Genomic DNA, 12,595 nt, shown 5'->3' with positions numbered 1-12,595 from the left:
AATACTTAAGTATAAAAGTGGGTAATTATTTTTTTAACTACTTTTTTCTTAATAATTTAATGTTAAGAATTATTAGAATTCTGTGATTGTATTATACATTTACAAAGTATTATCCAGGCAAGTCATTTATAAAGTAATATGGTAGTAATATATGTTTTTTATCTTTTTTATTATATATATATATAAATTCACCATTTAATCATTTTAAGTGTATAATTTAGTGGCATTAAGTACACTTATTGTTACGAAACCATCACTGGTGTCCATCTCCAGAATTTTTTCATCATCCTGAACTAGAATTCTACCTATTAAACACTAACTCAGGCGTGGCCAATAGTTTTTGCCCCCGGGCCAGATTAGAAAGAAAACTTTTTTCATGGGCTGGACGAAATATTAAAATAAAAAAATGTTAAATACAAAAATAATTCGTTTAAGTAAACAAAATTTTATTATGTAATTTGTTTATGAATAAATGTGAGTGAAAAAAATTTTAATATACAATGTTATTTTAATAAAATATAATTACATACCGTATAAATATCCAAACTGTATCGCAATCGATCAAAACAATATTTAATTAATAGAATGAGCTTGAAGGGATTATGTCGCAAATAAAATAATTATTTCGTTTTACAAACAGCCTGGACACGTTTTCAGTTATCAACTGCAGCTATTGTCTGTGCTACAATGCCACTTGATTCAGCACACTTGACCACAAAAATAACAAATTGTTTGACCTTGGGTGTGCACTGGCAAACTCTGCCTACAAGAATGTGGATTTTACATTGCCGCTAAACGTCAAACAGTTCATAATGAGTACAAAAGTTGTAAATCTTTATAATGGAATTTTTTTAAAAAATAAGTATTGCGAATCCATTCGACCAATTATTGGAAGTTAACCCTAGATTAGTCACACGTGGAATTCTTTTCTGCGTATTATTATATCTTCTTAAATATCTTGATTTCCAATAATCAAAGACTCTTCCGCTTCTGAGTAGCTGAGATTTTAAAGTAGCGGAGAATATGAAAAATGTAATTGTGGGCCACATAAACTCATTATGCAGGCCGGTTCCGGCCTGCGGGCCATATGTTGGCCATGCCTGCACTAACTCCTCATTTCCCTTCTTCCAGTCCCTGTAACCACTCTTCTGTTTTGTTTCTATGAATTTGATTACTCTAGGTTCCTCTTGTCCTTTTGTTTTTGTGACTGACTTACCTTACTTAATGTAGTATCTTCAAGGTTGTCCATATTATAGCACGTATCAGCATTTTGTTTTTGTAAAAACTGAATGATTTTGTTTTATGATATACTACATTTTATTCATTCATCTGTCAGCATTTCTACCTCTTGGCTGCTGTGAATAATGCTGCTATGAGTGTTGGTGTGCAAGTATCTGTTTAAGTGTGGTAATAAGATTTTTGCACGTCATCCTAACCAGTTAAGAGGCAAAATACATGGCCATAATCAATATGCATACTCTGTTCAAGCATATGTATTTTACATATGCATTAAACATTAAAGCTTAAGTTTTGGGGTGATTATACTAAAATGGAAGTTAGATCATGACACTCTTCTAAACAATCCTTTCCAATGACAGCATCCTTAAAATGATATTCCTTTTTCCAAACTCTCACCTTAACTTTGACCTTATCTCCTCTCCCACCCCTACCTTGAGCTGGATAATTCTCTGCTGTGGATAGATTTCTTACATATGTGAACTGGCTTACGTGTATATGTGCTCAAAGGCAGAAGGATGAATGTCATATACATATACTGGAAAGGTTCTTTCCAGATTTGTGATTCTAGTTTAATTCCTGTAGTATCTGATTTTTTTGAATGAAAGAATACAGAGTAAGCATGTTTAGAGGTTTTGCAGTAGATCTATTTCATAGTAATTTTAGAGGCCAAAATTGGATTTAAAAACATTTTGGTATGTTACAATGTTTCAGTGGTTTTTTTCTCTCTCAGAATATTTTTTTCTGGGGAAGCAAAATAAATTTTTTATTATTTCAATAATAACTTTGCCCCTTATCCCAAGTCCTTCACAACACACATACTTATTTAGTGGAACATAATAGACATTTAAATATATTTGAATAGATGAACATCTGTATTGTGAATAAGGATTTGGGATAAGGGGCATTTTAGTGAAGAAATGTGGAGTGTCCCCTGCATTGTATTAGAGATATTTAAAAAATGGAAACAAATGGAAGGGAACCAAAGTTTGCCACTCTGAAGCTGCCTTTTGGGGATATTGACTTTAAGCTGTTTTTTGAGAAACAAGACTCAGAAAGAACCTTTCACTCTACCCCCTTTCCTGCTTAAGAAATTTAGACTGAAAAACTTCTTTAAGAAGGAGATCTTAGGATGTTCTCCTTAGCCTGTTTTTCTGTTGGAATTTAGGATTAATTTTCAGGTGGCTATTTCTGTGATTATCCAAATGAGAGAAGAGTTAGGTGCCATAGAACCTCAAGACTCTTCTGCTTCTTAGTTACACAGTAACTTCCAATCTGCTGCCCGTAGCTAACTCACAGGAGCGGGCACTTCCTTGAGGTCTCTGTTGTGCCTACCCCAGAACTAGCCCCTCTTCATATTCTCCCATCCTCTTTGTCTATAGCTAATGTAAATCTTTTTAGGACAGCTTACATCTTTCTTCCCCCTTCTTAATATATAAAACCACTTGCAAGACTTTGGGATGATGGACATGTCTTTCCTACCTGCTGGTGGTTTAGACTTCATGCCCCAAGGCTGGTCTTTTGTTGTTGCTAGCAATGGCCTAATAATTCATCTGTGGAAGTCAAAATTTTTTGTTTAATACTGTGTGCCACCATTAAAAATTAATTACTGTATTTCTCATGTATTAGACATACCCTTCCCCCAAAAATTTGGGGTCTAAAAACTGGGTGCGTTTTATACAGCGGTTGTAGATTTTTTTACTTGAATTTCCTGCTTTTTTGCATGGATGAGGAGTTGTATAGTTTTATGATGCATAAAACTTGAGTTCAATAACTTTGTGTAATACATTATTTTCTTCAAATTTCGGACCCCAAAATTAAGGTGCATCTTATACGTGGGAGTGTCTTATATACATGGGAAATATGGTATGCTAATTTAAAATATTTTTTAATAAATTGATTTTTTAAAAAGTTTTATTTATTGATTGATTTTAGAGAGAGAAGGGAGAGAGAGAAAAAAACATAAATTTTTTGTTCTGCCCATTCATATACCCTTTGGTTCATTCTTGTATGTGCCCTGTCGAGGGATTGAACCCACCTTGGCTATCGGAACAACCCTCCAACAACTGAGATAGATACCCGCTCAGTCAGGGAGATAAATTGGTTTTTTAACTTAGCATCTGTATGAAACATATTTACTCATTGGTGATTTATAATCTTGTAAATGTAGAATATTTACATCAAGAAATTCTGCATTTTTTTTCTGGAAGAATATACCACAGGGAAATATTTACCTTTAACATTTAATATTTACTTTTATACTAAGGGTGGGTTTTAAAGTGAACAACAACACTTTTATAATGTTTGTAATGGTAAAATACTTAATAATAATTATTTTGTTTTGTAGGTACTTTGAGGAATGTCTACATACAGTAATTAGGTGATGGAGAACTGAGAAAGTTCTTTAGTTTTTTGTGCATTTGGAAACTTAGGATACTGTTATTAATAGCTTTTAGATTGAACTGAATTTTTATCTGAAAATTGGTTTTGCTCTTTCCTTTGTATAGTATGACTACTGATTTTCTTAATTAGGGGAGTGAATACATGTGTTTTGGGAGTCTTGGTTATATCTGGTCAGTAGTCTTAGGTTTGCATAGTATAATAGAACAGATCATATTAAATTATTACTTCATGACTATTTTTTTCTTAATTTATTGCAATAACTTGTGTTTTTATTAGGAAAAATTAATGGGCTCATGAAAAATGTTTTCTACACATGGATTGTTAATAACAAATTCATTTTATTAGCTATATTATAGCAACTTTCCCTTTTTTATCCTCCGGAAGATCATGCTGACTCTAGTTGTTAGAATTTCATACACTGTAGGATTTAATTTGAACACTGTCTCAGGTTCTCTTTACCTTTTCAAAGGATATTGTTAAAAATTGTTTAAATGATAATGTTATGCCTGGCCTGTAGTGGTGCAATGGAAAAAGCATCAACCTGAAATGTTGAGGTCGCCAGTTCAATTCTCTGGGCTTGTCTGGTCAAGGCATGTAGGACAAGCAACAAATGAACAACTAAAGTGAAGCAACTATGGCCTTGGCTGGATAGCTTAGTTGGTTAGAGCATCAACCTGATGTATGAAGGTTGTGGGTTCGACTCCCTGTCAGGGCACATAAGGAATAGATCAATGTTTCTTTGTCTCGTTCTCTCTCTATTTCTCTCTCTCTAAAATCTGTCAATAAATTTTAATAAAAAATAAAATAAAATAAAGTGATACAACTATGAGTTGATGTTTCTCACTCCCTCTTTCCCTCTGTAAAATCTTTTTAATAAAGAAAGATAACATTAACCTTTAAAGGTTAACATTGTTTAGGTATAAATAAAAGTATTATTCCTTTTCGAAACAAGAGTTTTGTCAGGTCTTTTGATTTGTGATATCCTAAATTTGAAGCAATGATTTTTTTCCTAATCTTTAGCTTTAAGTGCCATGATTGTGTATAATCTTCACAAACTGAGGATACAAAGCAAAGATATCAAACTATAAACCTTAGAAGGCAGTTTTACATCTGTGTCTCTTTTTTTACTTTTGTATTTCTGAAAAAGAAGATGCTTGGTCCAGTTCAGCAAATATGGTAATATCAAATTCACATAGAATAGATTTCATTTTGTGTTCATTTTTTTTTTTTTTTTTTTTTTTTGTATTTTTCTGAAGTTGGAAACAGGGAGTCAGTCAGACTTCTGCATGCGCCTGACCGGGATCCACCCGGCATGCCCACCAGGGGGTGATGCTCTGCCCAGCTGGGGCATTGCTCTGTTGCAACCAGAGCCATTCTGGCGCCTGAGGCAGAGGCCACAGAGCCATCCTCAGCGCCCAGGCCAACTTTGCTCCAATGGAGCCTTGGCTGTGGGAGAGGAAGAGAGAGACAGAGAGGAAGGAGAGGGGGAGGGGGAAAGAAGCAGATGGGCGCTTCTCCTGTGTGCCCTGGCCGGGAATCGAACCCGGGACTCCTGCATGCCAGGCCGACGCTCTACCACTGAGCCAACCGGCCAGGGCCTTGTGTTCATTTTTTTTTTATATTTTATTTATTGATTTTTAGAGAGAGAGGAGAGAGAGAGAAAGAGAGAGAGAGAGAAGGGAGAGGAGCAGGAAGTATCAACTCCCCATATGTGCCTTGACCAGGCAAGCCCAAGGTTTCAAACTGGCAACCTCAGTGTTCCAGGTCGACGCTTTGTCCCACTGCGCCACCACAGGTCAGGCTAAGGTAAGATAGTTTATATAGTGGAGAGTAAATTGTTTTGTTAGATGTTACCTACTTTCTAGTATAAAAATATGAATCTTTTTAGTAATAAGTCACTCTACCTTAAATGTTTAAAAATAATTTATAAGAATAGAATTATAGAAAAAAACAGAGCAAAATGCTTATATACCACATGCACAAATAATAGCATTTATAATTGTTATTTTAATTATTACATGTTTACATTTATATAGATAAAACATTGTATACTTTAGTCTAAGTGAAATTAATGGTTTCTATTTTTATACACTCACAATACTTGTATTTTCCTTTATTCTCATTTATTCATTACTGAATTATTGATACATATATATTCTCATTTATTCATTACTGAATTCATATATACATATATACATATATACATATATATATATATATATATATATATTAGCAAGAGAGAGAGGGAGGAAGGGAGAGAGATGAGACTCATCATCCTGTAGTTGTGCCACTTTAGTTGTTCATTGATTGGATTGCTTCTCATATGTGCCTTGACTGGGGGGCTCCAGCAAAGCCAGTGACCCCTTGCTCAAGCCACTGACCTTGGGCTTCAAGCCAGTGATCCTGCACTCAAGTTGGTGCACCTGTGCTCAAGCCAGTGACCTCAGGATTTCAAACCTGGGTCCTCAGTGTCCCAGGTCAGTGTCCTATCCACTGCATCACCACCTGGTCAAACATTACTGAATGATATTAAATGTCTTCTATAAAGGTACTGTTCTAGCCTGACCAGGTGGTGGTGCAGTGGATAGTGTCAGCCTGGGATACAGTGGATGCAGGTTTGAGACCCTAAGGTTACCGGCTTGAGTGCGGGTATATCCGCTTGAGCAAAGGCTCACCAATTTGAGGGCAGGGTACTAGCTTGAGCGTGGGATCATAGGCATGACCCCAAGGTCACTGGCTTGAGCCTAAATGTTGTTGGTTTGAAGCCCAGTCAAGGCACATATGAGAAAGCAATCAGTGAACAACTAAGGTGCTGCAACTATGAGTTGATGCTTCTCATCTCTTTCCCTTCCTGTCTACCTGTCACAATCTGTCCCTCTCTCTATCTCTCTTGAAAAAAAAAAAGGCATTGTTCTAGACTGAGTGATACCAGTCAACAAAACAAATTATTGATCTCATGGAGCTTATATTCTAATATGAATACTACTATTAAACAAATAAGTATGTCAGATGGTGATGTGTTCTAGAGAAAAGTAAGTATATCAGGGAAAGTATTAGGGAATGTGGGAGCGGAGAGTGTACCATTTTTGTATAGAATGGTCAGGAAAAGTTTCACTGAGAAGGTAAATATTTGAGTGATGACCTGAATTTGAGTGACAGAGTTATGGTGGATATTTGGGCAAGTGTGTTTCAGAAAGTTCAAAAGCCCTATTTTGAGTGCAGGCCTATCATATTTAAAAGCATAAGAGATTAATTGTGTCATTTTTTTTTTTTTTTGGTTGTTTCATCTTTGCTTTTCCAGTAGATTCTAAGATCCACTGAAACAGTGGAGATTATCTTTGTCTTGCTCATCATTGTATCTCTGGCAGTATAGAGCCAACCACATGGTAGGCAGTGGAGCAGGAGATGAATATGGATGAATTCAGGAATGATGAGGGGGGATTTTTTTTTTTAAAGTTCACACTACTAAAATGTTTTGGCCTGACCTGTGGTGGCACAGTGGATAAAACACTGACCTGGAAATCTGAGGTCAGGTTGCCAGTTCGAAACCCCCGGCTTGCTCCGTCAAGGCACATATGGGAGTTGATGCTTCCTGCTCTCTCCCTCTGTCCCTTCTCTAAAAATGAATAAGTAAAATCTTTTAAAAAAATGTTTGAGCTTCAAGCATTTTTATACGTCATAAGAAAAGAAGAGAGCTCTTTTGCTAGAATGATACTTCTAAAAGTCACTGTTAATTAGTAGTAGCTTTCTTTGGCTGGCAAAGATTTTTACCTCTTATTCTATTAATAGAGGATCATTTGGGTTCAGATGTTTGGTCTAGACATGGGAAGATACTGGCTGTGGAAGTCCTCATAGTAGAGTCTAAAGTTAGATAGCTGGGTAGAAATTCCTCTGTGACACTTACTGTGTGACATCATTCCCCTCTCTGTGCCACTGCCCCCCTTATTTTACCTTTAAATGCCCTGACTTCCTTATCTGTAAGACATACATTGCTATTTTCTTTCCAGTATTCTTTACACCATAAACATTTTATCTTGCACAGTAGGATTCTTTTTCATCAATCTTTTAATATACTAATGCAGATTATTCCTCTTTTTTTTAAAGGAAGGTATTAAGAACATAGGATTTTGGAATCAGACATACTTGGGCTCAATGAAAGCTTCCTTCTTAAAGTTACATGTTAACATATATTAAAGTTTTATCTAACTAATGAGGGAAACAATCAGGAAGGCAGAAAACTGCTTCCAAGAATATTTGAACATCAGGAATTCAGGTATTCCTTTAGGAGAGGATGCCTAGATAACATTGCTAAGTTACATGGAAGTTGACATAGAAAGTTAGAAACGGGGAGGCAGTCAGACTCCCGCATGTGCCCGACTGAGATCCACCTGGCATGCCCACCAGGGGCTGATGCTCTGCCCATGTGGGGCATTGCTCCATTGCTGCAGGAGCCATTCTAGCGCCTGAGGCAGAGGCCATGGGGCCATCCTCAGCACTGGGGCCAACTTTGCTCCAATGGAGCCTTGGCTGCGAGAGGGGAAGAGAGAGACAGAGAGGAAGGAGAAGGGGAAGGGTAGAGAAGCAGATGGGTGCTTCTTGCTTCTCCTTTGTGCCCCAACTGGGAATCAAACCCAGGACTTCCACACGCTGGGTCAACGCTCTACCGCTGAGAAAGTGGTTAACTTTTTATTTATTTATTTTTTAACAGAGACAGAGAGAGAGGGATAGATAGGGACAGACGGAGAGAGATGAGAAGCATCAATCATCAGTTTTTCATTGCAACATCTTAGTTGTTCATTGATTGCTTTCTCATATGTGCCTTGACTGTGGGGCTATAGCAGATCGAGTGACCCCTTGCTAGAGCCAGCGACCTTGGATCCAAGCTGGTGAGCTTTGCTCAAACCAGATGAGCCCATGGTCAAGCTGGTGACCTCTGGGTCTTGAACCTGGGTCCTCCACATCCCAGTCCAATGCTCTATCCACTGGTCAGGCGAAAGTGGTTAAGTTTTTAAAGTTCAAGGAAGCCATATCACCTTTGGGTGATCCTTAGAAAACTTGATATCAATTTAGATATCGTATTCAGTATTATCAAACTGGATATCATCATTATCTTAAGCATTAAATATATTAGTCTCTTAGATTTTAGCATGTTTTGGAAGCTTTCCATATGCCTTCAGATTTACACCTTCATCCACACTGTATTTTAAAATCACACCAGGTTTGTTATCCTGATGGTCTGGTAGACCAACCAATATAATTTCTGAGGTATTTATTTAAACCATTTTTCTCAAAATTTTTTTATATGACATAACTTTTTTACACCATAAAAACACATTGATTCTAATCTTTTCCCCAACATTTTATTACCTAGTCATACTCTTACTCATCCTTTTTATCTATATACCAGCTCCTTTTCCCCCCAGATTTATTCTCATTTGTACCCTGCACATGTTTTTACCTCCTTTACCTTTATTTGTAGGCATGGCAGTGCCCGTGGCACCGGAATCCTTTTCTTTGTTGGCGTGGAGAGGCAAAGGTTGCATGTGGCATGAAGTAGAACTGCATGGGTGGGAGACCGAAATTTTCTGAGATATGATCATCAGCAGCGAGTTTCTTTTCTTTCCTCTTATTTTTTCCATGTGTTAATCTTTCTTAAGGTTTTCTAGGGCAGGACTAGAGTAACTTTTACTCTTGTGCTTTCTTAGCTTCATTTCATTACAAAGTGGACCTCTTGTTTTGGATCTTTACTGAATGCCCCAAGGATTCAAGGAGGACTCTATCTTTCTTGATCTAATTTGAATGATTCTTGGCCCTGTGTAAGCTCTGGGAATTAGTCAGCTTTAGCTACCAGGTAATTTTTCTTTCAAGAAGTTGTTTTTGCTCAACTGTATGGGTTTTCACCCTGTGCATATGTAGATTGGTATTTAAGGGGGGTCCCTTCTTTTCCCTAAAGGTCTGGTGCAGCTCTCTCACTTACAGGATTTTTTCCCCAAATAACTTTTTGCCTTGGTTTTTCTGTACAATGACCTCTGTCTTTTCAGTTCAGCAACACACTGTATTCTATTTGTGTTTTACCCTCTTACATACTGCACTCCCCAAAATGCGTTCAGAAAGACATCCCAGGTAATGATAGGGCTCACCTGTTTTGTTTGCCTTTTCTTAGAAGTCATTTTTGAGCTGCCTGTTGTCCAAGGTCAGATACATAGTTTGTCCAGTTTTCTAGTTGTTACTGGAAATTAATTCAGGATCCTATTTCTTCCTCATGGAAGTTAAAAGTGTTAAGTTCCCAACACTTTTAAAATGAGCAGTGGTATTCTGAGCAAGTGATATGTTCTACCTATTTCAAATGTGTTCAAGTATTATTATTTGTAAAAATTCGATTTTTAAAATGTTGCCTAAGTCTTAACATTTCTATTATTCTTCAATACATAGTTGTAAATAAGACCTGTTTTGTCTGCCTTTCACCTAATATTAGTTAATAGTTAACTGATAGTTTAAAGTTGGTGTCACTAATGATTTATAATAGCTGTTTCTTTTTGGTACATTTATGCCTCACTGACTATTACTGACTGTTTTATGGTCACCCTTTTTTTTTGTTTTGTTTTGTTTTACAAATAGGATTCAGTATAACTAAAAAAAATAACCAACTTAAATCTTAATTAGAATAGTAATAGCTAATTAATAAAAATGTTTTATATTCCATCTACTGAGGTGCAGTGAAATAGTATTACTTTAGGACTGTTCATTATTTCTTTAAAATTCCTCCAATTAGTTTAAAAGCTGGTAATTAGATGAATTGAGAATATCTCATTAAGTTTGGAATTACAAAAAAAGGATGTGTTTGGTGAGGAACACATTGATCTAATGTATTTTGGAAGGATATGAGGTGCTCTTGAAGGAGTTAATGACTCATGGATATATATAGTTGGCCCAGTTGGTCAATGAACTTTGTTTTTTATTATAAGTGTTTATAGTGTTTTAGTTACTATATTATGTAATGATACCCTGCCTGATAGTCATTGTATATCTTTGCTGTTCTTGGAAGAGAGACTTGAAATCCTTAGGGGAACGTTTATAATAAGCCATTCGTAGTATTATGATATGCATGTTGTGTGCTCAGGTTTAACAAAGGCATTTTAAAGTCTATCAGAACTGTACGTTGTAAATCTTAAGAAAAATACTGAAGAAAATTATAGCCATAATTTACATTTCTCTTAAGGGATGAGGGTCAGGGTTGTAATTACACATGAGAGAACTATAAATTCACTAATTCTGACAGATGACAACAAATGTCTTAATTTGATTCAGTTACTTTTTATTATTTCTTGAAAAAAGTTTCTGATACCTTTAAAAATTACTGTTTTTAGACGTATTCACTGATTTTGGTGTTTATGCTTTTTTTTGATAGTAGATAGATGTAAAATGCAGACATCTAATTATTCAAGACCTTTTGCATACTAATGACTATTTACTTGTGAGAAAATTCAAACTGGTATATGATAGTCAATAGATCTGTTTGCCAAAGCTGCTTTTGTTTTTGATCTGTTATTACTAAAAGAGATTGATCTACCTGTAGTGTTACCTAGGCAACACATATGCACTACATTTCATTCTCCCAAACTGCTTACCATTGAAATTCATGGATTATCTCTGTTATTTTGGTAATGTGTTCCCTTGGAACTCTGTCCCTGAAGAGTAATAATCTCTTGGTAAGTCAGGTCTATTGCTTTGATTCATCTGGAGTGTAGAACAACTTTTCATAGTTAAATAGATCTGGCTCCTCCTGGTTTTGTGAGTTAAAGCAAGTTACTTGCCCTCTGCTAGTTTATTTGCTATCTGTATAGTTTAGTAGTTAGTTGAGTGGACTCTGGAGCTAGGTTGTGAGGATTTAAATTCTGACTCTTTGGGGTGAGTTACTGACTTTTCAGTCTCCTCTTTCTCATCTGTACATTAGGGATAATAATAGTATTTTAGCTATAAAACACTGTGATTAAACCTGACACATACATAGTAAATAGTCAATAAATGTTTGCTGTTACCTTCAATAAAATGAAGATAAAAATAACATAGTAGGGTTGTTATGATACCTGAATGAATAAAATAAATAAAACACTTTGTATAAGCACCTAGTATTTATACATATTCAGTAAATGATGATACTACAGTGGGATGGATGATAATTATGATGCTGCTGAGATAATGTCTGTGGAGTAAGCATAGATCCAAGATTTGTAACTGGAGAGACTGTATTGAATGGAGCTCCATTGCTTTATTAATCAGTCAAGACACACAGAGTGGGTTCCAGCATTCTGTTGTGCAAAACAAATCAACCTTTCTATCCTAGCACAAGATTATAGATGAAAAATCCTATTCAGTCAGTCTTCAGAATTATAATCTTACTATACCTATTGTGATATCAGTACAGTTGAACATTGGTCACACTCCACAGATGGTCAAGGAAGTAAAAGCATTAGTTGAGAAAAACTTTTATGTTAGCTTTATTAAATTAAAGGTATGATATAAAACTTTTCCCATAATCAATGGTTATTCAGAAGTTGTAAGAAATGGATAAGGAGTCATTTTGCAGGCTGCTAGTAGTCTGCCCAACCTTAAAATCTATTTCCTTATTTATTTATTTATTTGAGAGAAGCAAGGAGAGAGCAAGAGAGAGAGACAGAGACAGGAACATCTGGCTGCTCCTGTATTTGCCATGACAGAGGAATTGAACCGGTAACTCTAGCCAACCAAGCTATCTGGCCAGGATTTTATTTATTGAATTTTTAGAGAGACAGATAGAGAAAGGAAGAGGAAGGGATGGGGAAGGGAAGCATTTATTTGTTGTTCTACTTAGTCATGAATTCATTGATTGTTTCACATGTGTGCCTTCACTGGGGATTGAACCCACAACTTTGTTGTTTCAGGGTGATGCTCTTAACCGACTGAGCTAACCAGCGAG

General features: G+C 36.0%; 1 protein-coding gene and 1 pseudogene across 3 annotated transcripts in view; one reads left to right on the top strand and one right to left on the bottom strand.

Annotated features, from left to right (window-relative positions):
- FUT8 (fucosyltransferase 8) overlaps nt 1-12,595 on the top strand; it is a 236,677-nt gene that overhangs the window by 77,215 nt on the left and 146,867 nt on the right. The window lies entirely within an intron of this gene.
- LOC136377033 (eukaryotic translation initiation factor 1A, X-chromosomal-like) lies at nt 8,706-9,122 on the bottom strand (annotated as a pseudogene).

The sequence above is a fragment of the Saccopteryx leptura genome, chromosome 6 (assembly GCF_036850995.1).
Source record: "Saccopteryx leptura isolate mSacLep1 chromosome 6, mSacLep1_pri_phased_curated, whole genome shotgun sequence".
Classification (NCBI taxonomy): domain Eukaryota; kingdom Metazoa; phylum Chordata; class Mammalia; order Chiroptera; family Emballonuridae; genus Saccopteryx; species Saccopteryx leptura.
The sequence above is the reverse complement of the archived record's forward strand: the minus strand, read 5'-3'. Positions and strand labels throughout refer to the sequence as shown.